Source organism: Falco punctatus (genome assembly GCF_963210335.1).
Source record: "Falco punctatus genome assembly, chromosome: 4".
Taxonomy (NCBI): Eukaryota; Metazoa; Chordata; class Aves; order Falconiformes; family Falconidae; genus Falco; species Falco punctatus.
In genome coordinates, this window is record NC_137583.1 from 106,130,108 (window position 1) to 106,151,393 (window position 21,286).

Sequence of the window (21,286 nt, forward strand, 5' to 3'; positions counted from 1 at the left end):
CCTTCTATATTTGATCCTTTCTGCTTTCTTCCTAAAACTCCATCTACAGACAAGAGTGAAAAAAAGATGAGAAGAGGATGTCTGCAAAATTCAGAAGATGATAATGGCACATTCAAAACTGCTGATTAGAACTTCCTTATCAAATGAAAATATTGCACATATGACTAGCTAGCTTCAGTAAAGCAAAAAAAAAAATAAAAAAGTAATGATCACCCCTTCCTCTTCCGTCTTGTTCAGTGTGCACAAATTGCATAGCAGTTTCCTTTAACTCTGGAAGGACTTAAGGCCATCCTCTAAGTTATCACAATTGAAAACATTCTCAGTGAAGTGTCTGGAGTTTTAAAGGTGCAAATATTCAGGCTTCTGGACCATATGTGAATGACAGTACTTCAAACGTACAGTAAGCTTTAAAGGAACCATTTTCTATGCCACTTAAAAGACTGTCTCTGTATTTGTGTTGTTTGTAGGTCAGATACAGCCTTCAAAGTGTTGTTCAAAGAAAAGTTCACTCCATTGACACTTATAATAAAATTCTCATTAATTACTGTTCTGCTCAGAAAGCATGAAACTTGTATTCGACAGCCAGAAAATACAGAGAGTTTATGGCGACTCAGGCTCCAGCTGTCTTAGAAAATGTGGTCTGGAACCTAGGATCTGGGTAAAGTGATGATATAACTCATGAAGAATCATTGTATTGATGGCCATTAATGATCCCAAGCAGACTACTGTATTAAAAAAGAGCTGCCCCATGTGGAGGTTGAGATCCAGAGTCCAGTTAAACTAATTTAAATTTATTTAAATAGCTAAGACTTTTCTACATATTTTTGCTTTTAAAACAGTTGCAACAGAAGCTACATGAAGTCCTAATTGCCCATGAACAAGGTTTCCTGGATTTGAGAATGCTTTGGGACCTACAGTAGAAATCCGAGTTGATTTATGGTCACAGAGCAGCAAGATCCCCAAAAGTATTTTGCATATAACTTTTGGTGAAAATGAGAAAAGTTGGTAAATAATTGCATGTAATCACACGATTTATCAAAAACTGTTTTCTGAAAGAAAGCTGAGCCAGCTAAGGAAAAAATCTACTGTCATAAATGACCATCACATTGTAAGTACTTTAGCATGCAGTTGCTGAAATACTCTTCCAACTTTTCCAACCCTAAAATGATCAGATTATGTGCTTCCTTGAATGAGAAGACTTATGAAAAAGAAAAACTCAATTTAGTTCAGATTTTTCATGGAGTACTCCACTGCCAGTGCATCAATGTTACCTGGGAACCCTAGCAGGTGGATCGTTCTTAGCCCCAAGTAAATGAGGAATATTTTGTTCATTTTATAATCCTTCAAGGGACACCTGCAAAAACCACTGACAATCTTCCAGGTTTGTCTGGGTTTTGTTTGGGTTGTTTGGGGTTGTTTTTTTCTGCAGGCTATAATGAGCTATTAAAAGTCATGAATAACACAGAAGGATCGATTTTTCAATGGCTTCTTCCCCTCCACCTTGCTCAGAAAACTCACAGAGAACCTCCAAAGCATAGTGTAATTCTCTCTTTCCTTCCCTTGCCTGGATATCCAGGGGAACAAAGAGTTTTATGGGTGGGTTAAAATAAACAAAGCTCAACAAAGCCCAAACAGCCACCTAAGGACCAGCTTTTCTCCCCTCTTCATTGGTATTAATACCTCCGCCACAAAAGGCAGTACAGCACAGGAGCTGCTGAATGAGAAAGCTGTAAGGTCAAGATTTTCTCTCAAACCCTGTAGCTGTCATGCAGGAACCCTTACTCATGCTTCTTGAATAACCTGAACCCAGATGCAAGCAATGGCAGAGACAACACGATGGGACATGCTGACTCTCCATTATTTACCATCTCAAGCGCTTTGACAGTGAGAGCTACCTCCTTACTAGTGCTGAAATCACATCAGCTAGGTCAAAATGATTCCAGAAATGTGGATTCCTTCTCAAACAATACTTTAATAAGAAAACTCTATTTCTAGCAGCTGGACTAAAACCTGACAACAGCTGTAAAAATAGTGACAAGCTTTTGTTTTCACGGAAAGGAAGAAAAAAAGTTACTAACATTCATTTCTCACCTTTCAGTCCAGTGGATCCCATGGAGGTCTGCATAAATACTTTCCTGTTAATATCATGTAATGGAGCAAATAGAAGCATCCGGGCAGGAAGAACAAAATTTTGTGTGGCATCTTCTAAGTAAATCCTTAAGAAATTATAAAGGTTTTTTTAATCTATTATTTTTACAACACAAAGTGTAGGACTATTACGCCCTGTCTATAAAATGTAACTCTGGCACAAACAAAGATTTGACAAGCAGCCTTGAAAAACAGGCCCTAAATAAAAGAAAAATAGAAGCTATAATTAGATTAAAATCTCTGATCCTCAGGGGATTCAGCTTCAACCAAAACTCAGTTGTGAAGTAGGAACAGCTTTAAAATACTTTGTGCTCATTTGCATCTTAGCACTAAGATTCTGTCCAAGAATAATTAGCATAAGTTACATTAGAAAATAAAAATGTTTTTTAATAGATGGATTGTCCTCCTTCTCTCTCTCTCTGGATGATTAAAATTAATGTTCTATTCAGTCTCATTCCCTAGTTTCAGGACTTAGCTCTTTCCATTCATAAGGATTATGTTTTTAAAGAAAAATGCTTGAAGTATTTTTCTTAATTTGTGTCTCTGGAGGGAATTTTTTGTCCCATCTAAAAGAATACCATGCCCATGTCCGACGTCTGTGCATGAAACTGTTAGTGAACATAACTGGAATTATTCTATCTAATTAGTTTATTAATATGCTTAATGAGAATGTGCCACAAAAAGGAAGTTCTACAAAAAAATGTGCAGAGTAGTTTTTGTCTACTTCAAAGCCTGTGTATCCAGCATTTTCCAGATCCACAAAGCCAAGCTAGTCAACAGCAATCTTAATTGCCCCATCCCACTTTGCCAATATCTACTAATCACAATAAAATCTTTAATTCTTGATCTTGACATCCTCCTATGGTATCTTTACCGCCTTCTGTACTAGGAACAGTGTGTTCTTACACAAGGTGTCAACAGAGATTCACAGTGTGTGAAGCTGCAGAATTTGAAAGGTGTGGGACAGATGAAGCAGTGGGTTGTGAGAAGACAGCAAACAGCCTCACCACTAAGATAAGGGCTCCAGCACTGGATTCCTCTTGCCTCTGCCACAGCCATCCTACATTGTGTCATTCTCCCCAAAGATATGTTTCATACCATGCCGTACCAGGGGTCTCATTTGGAGACACCCTGTGAACAAAGTCAATGGAGCTGCACAGGGTGAACGTGCAGGTGTATATGGAGAGGTCATATCCTATGAGTTTCCATCTGGGTTCCCATTACTGGTCAATAGTGATCTTATTCTCTCTGCAGTTCAGGCACACAGCTTTCAATGTGGGGTAATAATTGCTCATCCCCTGCTTATCAGAATCCATTGGAACATCTGAAAACACACTGAATGCAAAGAAAACTAAGCTTTGGACAGCTGGGTTCTGTTTGTCACTGAATTCACCAAAGTCATTGGGCAAGTTCTGACAGTGCTGTGCACCTAATGAGTTATGGGTCCTTGGGAAATGAAAGCACAAGGCCCAGTGATTGAAGACTTTATTTTAACACAAGCACGACGTGGGTATAAATGAAGGTGGATGAGGTGATTTTAATTCCTAAATTTCCTAACTCTTAAATGTTTGCCTTACAAAGTTAACAATTAATATAACTTTGAACATTTTAACTTGCTTTTTTGGGTGCATTACATATTTTATCCAGTGATATGGCAACATGACTAACTGTTAGACAACTTTTAATATAGTTGTAATTATTTTTTAAACTGTGCTGAAAAGATAGTAAAATGTTATAAAGGAAAGTAATCTAAGTCATGAGTGATATAAACTAAAGAAGCAGAGGAATAAAGATTATTCAAACTTTCAGGCAACTGAATTTATTTTGCAAACATATCCATTCAAGTCTGATAACCGTTAGATACCTTCCTAGCTGGATGTCTAGTCTTAATCCAAAGTTTGGTCCTGAAAGCCCTATATACTTGTGTCAAATTTAGCATGGACCAGCTGTAAGCTTTTCCTCCCCTTTGTACATTCAAACAAGACAGTTTGTGCTACGCTCAGAACAGCTCCGAGACACAAAGATGTTACTGCCTCTAGCATACCCTTTGCTTGTCACTGCTGCACTGAGAGAAGTTGACCTTCAGCCTGACTGCCTGATTGCTCTCTGGTCCATTTCTGAAAAACGAACCAGATTTACAATTAATAAATGAAAAACACAGACTTGGTCAGAGACACAGGAGATGCAACCATACGGCCTGGGGTTAGAACCATGTCTAGATGCTCGCTAGACTGAAGTGGAACGAAAACCTCACACAACAAAACGACAGACTCAGCTGGACGAAAGCAGATGACAGCGCTACTTCCAGCAAGGTGCTGCTGAAGTTTTTTCTCACTGCCACTCTAACACACATGTGGAGTAACAAACAGACACACTGCACTCAGGTTTCCACATAGTGCAAGGTGGTTCCAGCGCAATGACCAGGATGGTCCTTGGTGAAGGTGTGAGCTTAGACACAATTATCAGCCGCCAAAATTATATGTTTATTGTTGAAGAAATTCCAACCCTATATCTGGACTGAACTTGCCTGAGAAAGAGGATGGGAAGAAAATGGGATTTGATTTTGAAAATAGGAGAGAAACAACATGAAGTGATACATAAAACAGAGATGTCAGTAGAAGCCTGGCTAGAGTCATGGAGGCATTTGCCAAAACTGCAGTATGACAACTGGAGATCTTCTACATTATTTCCTTGCAATATTGTTGCTGAAACAGCTTCCCAGTTGGCAGTAACAGTCAGCAAGAGTCAAACTGTACTTGTTTTGGTATTCTTAAGGAAATAACTTTCCACTGGTATTCAAAAAATGGCCATGATTGAGAAATCCATTAGTGATTGACGCTGAAGGATAACGAATCTCTCACTGCTTGGTATATGTGTTTCTTGATCTTGGATGAAATCTCCATGAGATGAAAGAGGAACCTTTTTCTTAAAGAGCAGACAAAGGAGAGACTGTTTACTTATCTTTCCTTCTGAGGTACAAACTGATTGTCAGATGTTATCTGACTGTCTGGGTAGAATTTCTTCTGGTCTGAAGCATCTCTGTCTCATTAAGAATCTAATATCCATTATGGGCAGTGCTAGTACAAATTACTAAAAATTCAATCCACTTTTAAAAGCTTAACTACTGTCTCAGTGACAAGATGACATGCACTGATGAAAGTCTAATGCAGCTCAGGTAAGGAATAAAGACTAAGTTCAATACATCCAGTAAGGCTGCCTAATGGTTTAGCCTTAGAATGCAACCTTATCTCCTGGAAAGCAACATACTTCCACAAAAACCAAACAAACAAAAAACCCCCAAAAAACACAAAACAACAACAACAACAAAAAACAACCAAAAAAACCCCACACACAGAAGAAAAAGCCAAAGCAAAAAAACCACACAACCAAAACGTTGTGTGCAATGAAACCCACAAGAACACAAAATGGATGTGATTTCAAGCTGCATCTCAAAACTCTAAGCCAAGACCAGTTACCAATAATTTCCACACATTCATGAAACCTCTGCTCAATTTCAAGTAGACATCAGAACATTTCTAGTTTCACAATGAAATCCTTGAATGACTCTGCAATTTTCAAATTAAGTCAGGGCACTGATACTACTGAAACTGAGGGTATTACCCTAACCACCTACCTTGAAATGGAGGATTTTCACTTTTAGCAGGGGGGGGGTCCTTTTATTCTATTTTCTTTTTAAATCTGGGATAATGAAAAGAAATTACAGATGTGATGGCATCCTGTTTTTGAGGGGTCACAGCAGAATCAATGCCTGTGCAACCAAACACAAAATACACATTTTCTAAGCTTAAAACCCTGACTGGAGTCCTTGCCTGTTTTTCAGTGTAGTCATGAATGCAGGCTAAAATTCTGAGCTCCCACAGCAAACTATAAAAACCAAAGAAAACAGTATGATCAGGGCATGTTCTCTTTCTTCTAAGCAGACAGCCCCCATCTGTTTCCTGCCGGACAGGACCCCAACCTCTCAGTGATGCCAGAGCTTAGCTCCACTCAGTTATGTCTGATTAACTTAATGCAGCAAGTCATTTCCAGATGGGACCCCAATTTAAATCCAAAAGCTATGCCACAGTTTGGCTCATCAGGGCTTCCACATCACATACAGCAGAACCTAAGGGATGCCAGCTTCTGCCAGACACTTTCCTAATACCCTACTGAGCTAGGCAGTGCTGTTATGCAGAATTTACACAGTAGAACTGAAAGCTGTACTAAAAAAAAAAAAAAAAAAAAAAAAAAAAAAAACAAGAAGAAAGGAGATAAAAAAGAAACTAAGAAACAAGCTCCTGAACTTTGTGCCCCACCTTTTTACACTTGATGAAAAGTTCACACTTCAGAAGGTTGTCTGAGAAGGGTTTTTGCTCACTTTGCTTCTTCTATCTCTATGTATCAGAGAGATTTTAAACAGTTAACTGATCTCCAGAGCAGACTTCTTCCTTTAAAAAAGAAGCATCTGATGCACAAGAAACCCAGATTCCATGAAGTCCACATGTTAGATAGTTTGTTTCTAGTAATTTACAACATTGTCAATTTTAGATTATTTTTGCAATGGAGCTATTCCCAGCTGGCTCACATGCAGACTTCCAGTCCACTGAGTCAACTGCAGCACTCTTCTATCATTCCTGAGCTACTTCCCAAAAGTGTCTAAAGGAAAAATGGGAAGCCTTTTAACAGTTTATGCAGCAGAGCAAGTTTCCATGGGGCGTTACTAAAATTCTTTCAGAACTCTATTATGATTTTTGTTCCTATGAAAGCACTGAAAATATTTAAATCAATAGGCATGAATATTCATGAAGCAAAAACAATAGCGGCAGTCCAGCTGCTGGAATTATCATTGGGGTGGGGGAATGGGAAAACAAGGTCTACATATTAAATTATGTTGTTCAGCATTAGCTCACCAAACATAAGCCAGACTGTGGCCTGTGTGTTCAAAAGAGGAAAGTGATGTATATTGCTGTTTGAGATATCCAGCTTTCAAAAATCAGGGTTTTCTGCTTGATCATCAAGTCTTTGTGTGCCAGGAAGATTGCAGAGGGTATGTTCTTGTTGACGGTTGCTTGATGGAAAAGCAACCGTGCATGTAAAGAGCCGCCACCTTCCTGCATCCCTACCCACTCTCCTAACTGTCTGCAGTCCTCAATCACCCCCAAACTGTGATACTTAAACTCACACCATGCAATAGAAAATGTAGGCTTCTGAGTTAAAGACAAATGACAGCAACTCATTTATTTATCTTAGCTTCTTTTGAAAACATTCACCAAATTTCACTGTGTACCTGCCTGACTGATCAGCTGCACTTGATCTCTGCCAGAGAATTTTTAAGAATTACCCAGAGTTATTACTATAAATTCACTCATAGTTCACTCTTACACTAAATTCAGCTAAGCCATCATTAGAGGTGTCGGCAGACCAGACCATGTTGATTATATTGCAATCAAAAGATATTCAACAAGGGAATACTGAAATCGCTGTTGGCAAACAGACAGTCTAGTGGATAGTATCACTAACTATAGCCTACCTGAATTATTAAAGTTATTATCCTTTTTTACTACAGATAATTCCTTTAAAAGCATTGTCATATAGAATCACTAATGAATTGTACAGAAAGTAGGAAATATTGGTTTACTAATCCTACTGATTGAAGAAATTTATGTGACAAGAGAACACCAAAGAGCACTATGGTAGATGATATTTTAACAAAGAATAGGCAGGCTCTGCAACAAGAAACAATAATGTTTTAAACTTTCAAATGAGCACTTCCAAGCTGTGCGCCTGCTATATAATTTTGAAAATGCATAGGCCCTCACTGCAGAACCACAATTTTTTAAATGTTAAGACTACGTGGAGGACTCATAAGGATTATGAGCATGCAACTGGTAAGAGTAGTATAATTACAACAGTTGAAGTCTATCTGTGAAACATGCACACAAGTGTTCTTGTGCTTTCTCCTACACTGTATGATACATTTGTCTTCTGAAAACATCTGACTGGTACTTCATTATAGTCCTTCAATTGCACTTTGTCACAACAGCTACTAACAAATTGAAAAGATTAGGATTTCAGTGTTCTGACCCAAAGCTCCTTTTGTGTTAACCAATACCGCCTTGTTTTCACACGTCTTCCATCTGCATGTCTGTTTTATACTTGGACTGTAAGCAAATGCATCATGCTTCACAACTAGGAATGGTTTGCTGTACCAATACAAGTAGAAATAGCATTATTACTACTATTACTATAATAGTAACCATAAAGTATTAGATTAGTTTCCCTACTGAGGTAACCTTAGAAAAAGAACTCGTCTGTATTTTAGAAGCTACACAACCATTTCATGAGCATACCCTCACAAGAGAAATATGAATCATTCAGAGAGGCACATGGTGTATATGAATGCCATGTTTTTGCATTTGGATTCCTGATTCATCTGACAGATGTGAGAAAATTCATGAAGTTAGACAACTCCCAAGTGACTGCACGTGTATGGATGCTGAAAAGCACAAGTTATTCCACCTACTTTGGCACTAAAAGTACTGAGCTTTTTTTTCCTTCTGGTCAACTGTTCATTATGATATAGCTGCAGTTGTGCATTATTAGAAATGCCACCTGGTTTTGCACATCCATTAAGAAGATTTTACAGACCTTATAATAGTCAAGAGTAATGGTAGATTACACTCTGATATTTAATCCAACCTCGCATGGTCTGAAACCCTTTAAAAATAAATTAAAATCTCCCAGCAGGCATCTGAGGTAACATGAATGACATAAGGACAAGGAGAACTTTTTTTTACATAAAATTCAATGACAGAAACCCTGAAATATGAGACAGATGCCAAAGTTATATGTTAAGTGCATACATATATATGTTTTGCCATCCTTGCATGGTACTAATCATTGCAGCTTTAGTAACAAACAACACATGGACTGATCCTACTAAGTTTTTACTCCCATATGATCTTTGATATCAATAGACTGACAGCTCCTGATGCCAGAACTTGATGCAAACCTCACTGAGCTCCCTGGAAGTCCTCTTATTGAGCATCCTGAGCTTTAGACAGGTCTCTGTAATGAAAATTCAAGATGGCTGTGTGTGGGAGGCTGTATTTCACAGATAACACGTGCATCTCCCAATCCCTCTTCAACTGTCTCAGAATCATTCTCCATAAAGTTTACAAGCATGGTACGCATGCTTTGCAAACAATTTGTTTTCAGTTAATGATCCTCACCATCAAACACACAATGGACCTCAATTTCCTAGTCTATTTCTTTTTTCTTTCTCTTCTTCCCTCCTGCTGTTTATTACCACCAAATGTGGTCTCTGTCATGCAGAGTGCAAGATCTGTGGCCCAGCTACAGCGGTTATGCATTTGCACACCACCCAGCACAGTGTGATTTTGATCGTAATTTGGGACCGTCACTCTGGGAACACATTTTGTTGTGTTGCTTCCTTTGGAATTCACAAGCAGAGAACTCATGGCTTAAAATTAAATAAATAAACTCTATGATTAAGCATCAGAATGAGTTACAAATGTATACAGGCAATGCCTCTACCACTGATCTAAAGGTGGTTCCTTCCCTTGCAGGTTCTCTGCATCGCCTTCTCACTACATTCAGAGTGTCTAAGGATAAATTTCAATAAACTGTTTTTAAATAAGTAAATCTTGTACTTCTTAAGATATACAGACTCAACGGCTATCACAAGCTTTATAAAACATGCCCAGTACTATGATTCTAGAGGCATGTTAGTTCTCTAACATGAAGCAAAACAGACAATGCTAAAAAAAGTTATGCTGTGTTTACCCAAGGTATTACTTAAATTAGTCACTTCTAATTCCTTAGTACATCGTATGGACTATTGGCCTTCATTTAGAGTATGTATGCAGTCCTGTGAAAGATTTGGGTTTTTCTCCTGACTCTGTCTTTTTTTTTAAGTAACCACAGAAAAGTTACAATTTTTTCCAGGCACCCATTTTCCCCATCTGTAAATCTGGCTAACAGCAGTTTACAAAACCATATGATGCCGGAATTCATTACTGAATCTGTAAGCTGCTTGGGGCAGGGAATGCCATTTCAGTTTGCATTTATACCACAGCTAAAGAGGCAGAGTTACCAAGGGGATGCCCAGGGGAGTTGTAAGCCAGCTCCTCCTCCCAGCCCATTAGCCTTCAGCACTCACTGCCCTGCCAGATTCCGCAGAGCACTGACAGCTCGCCGAGGCTGAGCCGTTTGACACTGTATTGCTTAAGAACCACACAAATAGCACCATCAGCATTTCAGAAAAGGATGCTGTGATCCTCCAACAACAGACACCAATTACAAAATAATTGTTTTCTGTAAAAATGTGTAAAATGCAGTAATTTTTTTGTGCTGTGTGAGTCTAACAGATGGGTGTTACGAAGCATGAGCGACAGATCCATTCTATTTCAGCATCCACCATTTAAAGCAGAAGCTTGTCACTTAGTAAAAGCAACTGCAAGGAAAATGTCTCTCACTGGAGGTCACTATGCTCTCTGAAAGGTACGGTGGTTGATCCCACCTGATGCACATCCATCCAATACCCAGATAGCATGTCACATTTTTTTAAGGAATATGATCAGACTTTCTCAGCCAGTTGGATTTGCTGGTTCAGCAATCTTATGACTAAAAACAGGAATGAAATACTTTTAGTGCCTGCTTTCAAATTGCAAAGCTCGAAAGAGGCTGAATCTTGATTAAGAGACAGGCAGGCAGTTGTACCTTGAATGACTGTCTGATGCGCAATTTCCTATCATCCTGCTCAGTGAACCAGTAAGGTGAATGTAATAAAAAATGGTGTCTTGCATGGAGAGTTTACAGCATGATAATTGTAGGAAATGAATACAAATTAAAGCTTTTAAAAGACAGACCCTCTGCAGGTCATTGTAGCCAAAACACTGCTAGAGATTTTCTACAAACAGGAATATCTACCACAAAGATGAAAAAGTGGGGTCTAAACCCTCATATTTAAAAAAAAAAAAACAAAAAAACAAAAACAAAAAACAAACCAACAAAAACCAACAACCAAAACAAAACAAACAACACCACCCCCCCAACAAACCATACACACAGTGCATCAGAATCACCCCAGAGGTTAAGTGGGTAGTTTTACAGTTTAGTCCCAGTTCTGATTTCACTACACATTATAACCCAGCTTGACTGATTTCACTTTGCTTTTCAAAATTTACAACACTGTTTTCAGGAGGAGGAATGAGTCATCTAAAAACTGGTGGCCCAGATATTCTAGGACAGTTCATCTGGCATGACTCAGCCAAAACAGAAGCAGCTAGTTAGCAGATAGTTTTAAAAAAATTTAGGCTTTATGTTTACAAAATGTATACTGTTTTTGATTCAAAGATATTTTAACAAAGCCACCCTTCACTCTCCTATAGTAGCCTTCATTCTATAGAATCTTCACTACTATAGAATCATCAAAATAAAACAATTATATTATTTGTTGAATGAAAAAGCTTCAAGGGGGAAAAAAAACCTCCCTTCCATTTGGCACCAGAAGGCAAATATTTATACTTTTCCTTTAAAAAAAAAAATCCTTCTAGATCCAGAACAAAGCAAAAATACTTCCTGTAAAGTATAAATATGCATTGTATAAAGCTGAACTTAGAATAAGAAGTAAGGTTTTTCTATGTCTCTTCTTTAAGATTTTTACAGTACAAATTGTGCTGCATCTTCCCTGTGTGTCTATTTTAAGACACCCGGTAGAAATTAAGTCTCAGGAAAACAAATTGTGCAATCAGGGAAGCAATAAATGAGCACTCTGGGAAGACATAAAGAGGTGAGAATCAGTTTGAGAGATCGCTATGATGAACAGATCAGGTAGTGAGAATTTTTAAAAAGTTTGACTAAGCAATTAACATAGGACTTTTGACAACAAAAGCATTTGTAATAACACATTACTGACCCCTCAATTAATTTGTTCCATTGTAAACTGGCTGAACAACTGGACTTTAATCTTATTTGCCTTTTTTTTTTTTTTTTTTTTTTAATAGAAATAGCTGAATAACACCACTGAATTACTCTCGAATCTGCCTTCACACAGAGTTTTCAGAACAAGCTTCCAGACTACTAAGCCTAAGGTCCACATGGACTGCAGCTCCATTGGATAGGCTCTGCCCTTGCTGCTGAGCCACACCAACCCACCCCACTCCATGGATCCCCACAAGTCCTGCGGGACTACCTGAGCATCCCCTGTTCAACAGTGTCTGCGTACATAATGTTATAACAGGGTCTGTGTCAGTGGTCTCAGTACAACTCAGAGCAAGCTGAAATAGGTCGTTCCTGAGATCAGATTGTTGTAAACTATAGAGGTTTTGCTCCTGAAATCAGACAAGTACAGCAAAATTGCTCAAATATTTCTTTACCTTAATAGCTCATTTTCATTTGGTTTTTATTTGGTGACAGTGGGGCGAAGGTCACAAAAGCAGGATTAAGTACATTTCCTGCAGGCATTAGCTTGAAAGCATGAGTGTAACTCATACCATGGCATCTACATGAGCTTACACAAAGGTGAAACAAGGCATGTTATGAAAACAAAGCGGTAATTCCAAACTTTACTTTTCTGAAGAAAGCCTTCAGTCCTTGAGCTAAGGTCCCTCCTTTCTTCACTCCAGACATGGAGTTCATTTTATTGTAAAATGTAACCTGGAGCCCTGTTAAAACCATCTCTGGATCCCGTACCTGACACATACCAGAGAACTACAGGCAAAGTACTACGAGCTGCTTTTGATGTTTCTGCAACCAAGCAAGCCTTACAGCAAAACCACCTTTTTTCAAGAGAGCAAATTCCTCTAAGCTAGGGGACCTCTCTGCCTTCCCAAGATACAATCCCCTCTTTCTCCAGAGCACCAGACCTCTCCATGCCACTGCTGCTAGTGCTGGGTCGAGTACGGCCTGTTGGCCCTCAATGGGAGAACTGCTGCTGCCTCTGAAGTCTGCTGAAAGGGAGAACACCAAGAAAGTTGGCAACTTATGAGAAACATTTTTTGGTGAAAGGTTGCCAATTTCTCAGCTACACTCCCAGGAAAACACAATTAACTCATCTGTAATGAGAGCACTTATACACACTCGATTTAGTTACAGCTTGTGTGCAAGCTCTTGCCATCCCTGTCCCAGACTGTTGACTTGCATGGAACAAAAGACTGACCCTGGAAGACTAATAGTGTTCCATGACTAATGTAAAAATGAAGGGAGGTAATTATGTTAGCTATACTTCTGGGGAAAAGCCTTTATGAGCTAGGCCTGACAAAGTGAGTGAAAATCACAAATGTCCAAATCGTCTAAGAACTTAAGAAAAAAGGGGCGAACAGGTGGGTGAGTGTGGGTGGGTGTGCGTGGGTGGGTGTGCATGGGAAGAAGGTGCTTGGAACTTGTTGTGACTCTGGTTTTAGAGAAGGGAAGGTGGAAGGACCTTTTGTCCTCTTTCCTGGGCCTCACTCTTCTCTGCTTTGCACCACTCATAATCTCTCTGGTGTAAAAGGGGAAGGGCAGAGCTGCTGTGCATTAATATGGCCTAGAAAGTTCACCCCACCCTACACAATGTGGCTTTCTACAATGATGAGAAAATCCCTTCCCTTTCCTCCCAATGACCAGCATTTCTATACTAAAACGTGAAGCGTGCTGCATGACTGTTGAATCACGTTCTTGTAGCTTAAGTCGCTTTGTGTCAATTGAACCATGATAACTAATTGTCAGTACCTTTGCCCTCTAGATCACGCACGATAATGTAGTTTGGCTTAAACAAGCCAAAATTATTTTGTACTAAGTCATGTATTAAGACACAAGCACAGTTAGGACTGTGACAAAGAATTAATACACAGATCCTCAATTCCTCACAATTTGATTATATTATTTAACCAAGCATACCCGCTCTTCCCACTGTGAGTCACCATCAGCTCCCCTAAAACCAGAGAAGCTACCTGTGTCCTAAAGGCAGTAAATGGGTTATATAACTCAGAGAAGCTCAATAACAAAAAATTTGAAGACATCTTCAACCCACAAATATCAGCAAACTTAAGGGCTTGGGAAGAATGGTTTACTTCTCTAATCAGTGGCAATTAAAAATGCCATTGGTCAATAGCTTAAACTTGACAGATCACAGTAAAGAGGTAAAAAATATTTTCCAATCATAAAGTTATTGTTTTCTCAAGTAGACAAGAAAAACAGATGAGGCAGAATGAGAAGAAAGTATTCAGAATTTAATCTATATAGGACTACAATCAGCAAGATAACCAATAGTCAGAACAACTCAGAGTGATATCAGTAAAATATTTTTCCCTTGGTAGAAACCAAATAGGCTAGGAATTATTGTGGATTTCTGATGAGGCAAGATTGCTAGTTTTTGATTTGTTTTAAGCTAAATCAGCATTGTGATTATGTGACTGGCAGGAGGCATGCATGATCAGCCTTCACTCTTTGCAATGGGCTGTACTATGCAATGCTGCAAAATGGGTAGATTGCTTCTCCATCTCAGTTCCACGTCTATTTCTGCAGTAACACAGGTTATCACTTTTTTCATGGCTAATGAATGAATTTGCAGAGGCTATTTATGTTCTATTTGCCTCATCAATGTCATACTTGATTTTGAATGTAATAATTGAATTGGCCTCTGTAGAATCAATTCAAAAGTATTTAATCACGTTTGTAGGTCCATCCTTTTGAACAACACTGAATCAGATGCTTAGTGTTAACTGGATACAATTCTCTGAAAATAACAGTTTTATAAGTAGAACAATTTACTGGTCATTCCCCGTCTCTTACTCTGGAAGGAAGAGGTAAGTTTCCACAAACATTATTCATACCAAGGTACGAATGAAAGACACTGTAGCACTGTCTATAAAGCATCAAGCTGGTAGTGAGCAACCTGATCCAGATCTAAAAGCAGTACTATGCTGTGATATCTACACTGTAAGTCATTTGCATCTCATTTTTTCCTAGCAGGGAGAGACTCTAGGCACAGAAAAGGAAAAAAAACTATATATATTAATTACCCTGCAGTCAATCAGATTTTTTTTCTGTGTTGCTTCTCCACCACCACCACCACCCCCCCCCGCCCCCTTTTTCACACAGAAAAGCTGCAAGTCATACATGTGAAAATATATACATTTCACATCAGCAAACGACTGTCCCTTAGACTGACAAGCTTCATTAACAGACAGGGCTCATTAGCCTTGGAAGGTCAGTTGTATTTTGTTATATATCCTCCGAGGGCTGTTGTACTGCTCTGAGCCAAGATAGAAGTTTGGTTACTCCTAGCAGGGCATTATTATGCTGTGTGAGCACATACCAAAAACCCTTGAAGGTAAATCATGTAATTCCTGCTTTTGCAGGAAACTTTATGACACCCCTCTTTCTTGATGATAATTCTACAATGATTTCCACAACGTAGTATTATTAGGGATGTAAGAGAGGGCCCAGCGGGGGCTGCGGAGCTGGTGAGGGGCCTGGAGCACCTCCCTGGCGAGGAGAGGCTGGCAGAGCTGGGGCTGTGGAGCTGGAGAAGGCCGAGGGGGGTCTCACCCGTGCGTACCAACACCTTAAGGGTGGGTGGCAGGAGGACGGGGCCGGGCTCCTTCCAGTGGTGCCCAGCGACAGGACCGGGGGCAACGGGCACAAACTGCAACACGGGAAGTTCCAGCTGAATATGAGGAAAAAGCTCTTTACTTGGAGGGTGGCGGAGCCCTGGCACAGGCTGCCCAGGGAGGCTGTGGAGTCTCCTTCTCTGGAGACATTCAAACCCACCTGGACGCGATGCTGTGCAGCCTGCTCTGGGTGAGCCTGCTTCAGCAGGGGCTTGGGCTAGGTGATCTCCAGGGGTGCCTTCCAGCCCTGACCAACCTGTGATTCTGTGAAACTGCACATGTATATGCATGCATGATTTCTGTACTAGGAGTTAGCAAAAATAAAGTTTTATATTTAGAAAAGAACCAAAACTTTTTATAACCTACCCCAAAGCCAGATCTTCAAAGCCTCCCAAACTTCTCCTGAAATTCTTCATCTGCATTTTTAAAAATAAAATAATTTATTTTATTTATTTATTTGCACACACCAAACCAAATATTTTTATGTAGCCATCAGGAGTATCTCAAAGCACAGGATTTTCCAAAGCACTTTATACTAGATCTGCATATAAATTCTTAGCTACTGGATAAGTATCACCCTGGCTGAATTTTTGCACCAAACCCCATTTGAAATTGCTCTCTATTTCTCTCTTAAAGGAGAAAGAGGTCAGATCAAGTCTAGTCCTGCTGTTACTTGATTTGTTTTCCTCAGATTCATAAGGATGGGACCACATTGCAAAATAAATATCCAAAATCCCACTGAAAATGTTACTGATTTTTCTGGCCAAGTTGTTGGGGACAGTGTATTAGAAGTCTCAGAGATCAAAACTTCTGTATTGTGACAGCTTCCCAAGAGAAATCAGAGCTGCTTTGGATTCAGGATTAACATGCAGACCCTTAACCACTTTGGCTGTATATATGGCAGCCACCAGCTTAAACAGAAAGCAGATATGAAACATTTGTAGCCACACCACGAAGTGTCTACATTAAATTATAAGGCGAGGAAGCCTTTTGAAGCTACCTGAGTCCCAGCACTTGGAATTTTGGAATATTGTACATAAACGAGTACCAAGTACTGCAGAAACACTTCTCCCCTCTGCTTCCTGCTCTCTACACCAAAAAGCTCTGTACTCAGGCCAGATGCAAACCTCATACTCAACCTTTTTTTAAAAAAAAAATATTTAATGCAAGATCAATAATCAGAAAGGGCAAACTTTCTCTTATTTGTGAGGGGTCTTTTGTACTTTACCAATGTTTAGGACCACCACATGTTCTGCACTGGCTGCAGATCCTGACCTGCTGGCAGGGTTAGAGGATACAGCAGTGGAAACTCCATGAATTCCCCTCATGCACTTACATGCAATAAACAGATGAGCAAGCTGCAGAGACTGCACATTTTTTCAGCCAGGAAAACATACTTTCTGGATTATGTTGTTTCACTAGATTATAAGAGAGGCGTTTTCGCACACTTCAAGCTGTCACGTAACCTTTAATAAAACCTGAAAAAGTTTCTCAAGCCAAGGTCTCCTAGTCAGGGTGCAACAGTCTGTTTCTACATCTTGGGAACTGGGCCTCCAGTCCAACATGCTGTGCCCCTGAACGCCTCACAGTGCAACTGGTCAGAGTTCCTAAAGGCTGTAAGCACACAAGTCAGCTCAGACACAAGAGCCTACCAACCCTAGGTACTGTACCTTCAGAAAAATCAAAGGTAATTCCTGTTCAATTCTACATAGCAATTATGCACAACTTAACCACGTACCATTTCCCTTATGATATTTTCCCCCGCTCAGGAAGTTCTGAAGCTCCCCATGGTTTACCTCGTTCGTAAGACTCAGAGCTGATCTCCCTATACAGAGCTGTAAATCCTGGACTTTTACCTAGCCTAATCCAAGCGTCAGGTATTAAAGCACTGAATTCCATTCATTCTCTTGTATGATAGAAGAAAATAGCAGAAGCCTAATTCAAAGTTGTTAGGTACTTCTCTCCTACCTCCCTCTAGTCAGCTTGCTCCTTTGAAGATTATATACTGTACCTTTGGAGAAGTCTTACACAAAGCACTGAAACAACGACGCTTCAGATCAGCATTACAGTGAACTTGAATCAACAAAGCATTCTCAATTTCAACACATCTACCCTAATTTACCTCAGTCAGGGATCCAGCACCTTGAAACCGTGACTTCACACCAAAGTGAAAGAGGCCAACAAGGACGCCCCTCTGGATGCTGCTAGTCACTACTTTATGGCAAGAAATCACACCCCTCCTCCTCCTCCAGGATCACGCTATTTCCTAATGCACCCAGACCCTGCTCTGCGCTATGAAAGTGTTTCTGCAGCAGAGCCAGCTCCCTCACCTACAATTGTAAAGTCACGGCCATATAGTAGTCTTAAAGAAGCAGTCATTAAAAACAGAAGCCACAAATATATTCTGTTCTACTTCAGCATGTGGATTAATTTCTCTCTTAAAAAAAAAAAAAAAAAAAAGTCCTTAGGAAGGGTAATAAGAAACATCTTTGTCATCATAATCTACTTTTTACTCCTTAGGTGACACAAATCAGTGTTGCTCCACTAACTTGCATTTGACCTGCTTTGACTTATACCACCTGTAGGTCTCACTCTTGGTGCTGAATGTAAAATAAACTCATGTCTAGAGGCCAAATGCTCAGATGGATTAAATCAGCATATTCCCTTCTTTGAAGTGCGTGAAGCACATGGATTTACAGCAGCTGTAGGTCTAGTCTTGAGCTGTTTGCTTGAGTTTTTTACTTTGAGTAACCTACCAGGTATAAAGAGTGGTAAAATTGGCAAGGGTATAGTTTATAAAACTACATATTTGACTGCGTGTTAGTCTCTGTATGTATGATCTGAGGTACATATACATAAATATGATATGAACAAATTTCTATTGACAGTCCATCAAAACATTTTTCTGTATAATGGTCAGTGTGGTGAAGGAAATACAAAAGCCAGTAGTTGTTTGTGTCTAGAGTTTAGTTCCAGCACTCATTCTCCCGTTTTTGCTGGGATTTCTTATCATTTGTGGAATGGACCCAAAAGACGCACATTTTGTTGCTGTAATCCAGTCGATGTCTGTCTAGCTACAGCCAAGTGTACTGGCATACTTTCAGCTTAGAAGGACTTTTATTTATTAAAGCCAAAATTGTTAAGCTTAAGAGCCTAAAGTCAAGTACCAAAAAATCTATGTTTAAGCATTTATATAAGCAGCCTACTTTTCACAGGCAGAGAGACCTGTAAACTTCAAAAGAAGTCAGCACCCAGCACCTCTGAGAATCAGGTCACTTACTTGGCTGCACAGATAGGCAACTACCCACATTTAAAGGAAACATGCCTTTATTTGTACAACTCCGGTATATAAAGCAGCATGGTGTGCCCTATGAAGAACACTTTGAACACACCTTTTGAGAACTGTAATTCCTTCTGCAAGTCCTCTCACAAAAGCAATAACCTTCTAATTAAATGTACCATCGATTCCTTTCATCTAGATTGAATACAATCCAACTAGTGAATTGGCTAATAATGTGTTGAAAAGACCCCAGTGTTTTGACTCACTTTCTTCTCATTTAAACATTGTATAAATCTCATTGTTTCTGTAGTGGTTGTCCAGAGCTAGTTGTGTGGCTGAACAGATCATCTTCATTTGATTTGTATAATAACATGTTAATTGCAGTGCTGAGATCTGCTTAAGGCATATTGATTACCAGATGACCTTCTGTAGTTCCTATTTCCCGTGCTACAAAAACATCTAGTCAAAATCTTTAAAGGTGAGCAGAAATGTCTGTTAGAAAAGCTTTCGTTTATTATTAGTCTAAGACTGTGATAAAGGATGCTATTGCTAGGATCAGAGTTGCAATATACTTGCTGCTGCTCCACCCATCAGTAAGCCCCTGGTCATGAGACAAACCCCTTCACTGGTCCTAACACATTCCTAATAAATTTAGTTGTAATACATCTGTTTGCTAGAAACAGAAGTGGCTCAGCAGGACTTGCACTGCTGGTGTTCCAAAGATGCTCTATAATTGCAGCAGGGATTTCACAACTTCATTGTGGGGGTTGAACACCTGGGCGGCTGAAGTGACTAAGCAGGCAATATCAAGGACTCCCTTTAGAATAAATAACACTAGCTTTCCTTTGCACGTTCGACCAGTAATAGTCTTCAGAGCATAAGCAATGTTATCTTGATTTTGCAATTCTGGAACTAAAACCAACAAAGATGTGACACCTGAAATGTGACCTAATTAAGGTTGCTTTGCTCTTCTTCCAATACTTTAAGCAAATATGTTAACGTGTAGCATCTACTTTAACATATGAAGTGTGAGGAACCACACAGAGGAAGGTACCTACAATGTTCCTGGCATAAGTTTACAGGAAGAACTATTCTGAAGGTATTTTCTATATTCTGGAGTACATCTACAGGCTCCTTGGCAATGAACTCATGTGTGCATCTATCTATCTATCTATATATATATATAAATTATCCTGTGTTATTGTGGTCCCTGAGAAGTCTCATCAGGAACCAGATTACATGCTTTATTATACTATACTGATTATACTACATGCCTGATAAAGGCTAAACAATAAGGATCTGTCTCTGCAAAGACTTGACAGACAAAACTTCCACATAATACCTGAGTTATGGCACCCATTCAAATGTATAATTTAGCTGCATTCCAAATCATATAAACAACACCAGCTTGAATTGTAGAAGGAACTAAAAAGCCATTGCTTTTCTAAGGCTGGAAGGTCCTGATTTTCTTACCATGAATTGATTGCATTGTTATGAGTTTAAGCAAAGAGGGAAACCAATAATGTTTGGCTGTTGATTCCCTGAAGTACAAAAGAGAAATTATATTATTTTGGTTTTACAAAGAAACTCTCTTTTGGATGCTGTCCCTGCAGCATCCCTTTTTGCCTGTTAATGGTATGGTAGTCTGTCATGTAAACATTTGCAAATTATGAAGCGCAAAAGATAAAATATTGTAAATACCAGTCTCAAGAAACAGCTAAAATGCAGAGCATGGATGGACTGTTGCATACTTATCACAGCATAGGAGATTTTATGGCTGACTTCATACTGCATACAGTATACACCTCAAAAAAGTTTACAGAAAAAAGAGCTCTGCTCTGCTGTAACCCCACTGAGTTCCATCCAGTTGCACTGAGCTAAGTACCTGTATGTAACTAAAAGCATTTGGCTTATGCCATTGTTATTGCACTGACTGTTATTGAAGCCTTCTACTTTTATTGAAAAAAGTCTGTTTCAAATTATAATAATTTTATTAACTTATAATTTAATTGTCAGCCTCAGTTTGTAAGTAGCCCAAGACAGGAAAACTGGAAATGTTAGAAATCAGGGGTGAAATACATTGGCAGGATAGGATGGAAGGAGCTTGTTTAAGGACCTGCCAAATCCATATAGTCTTCTAATTCAGTTTTGTGAGTAAAGGGTATCAACTCCTACAAATTCTTAGAAATTCATTTCCCAAGAGTCAGGCCGAGATTTGGATAGACACACAAACAAATAATAA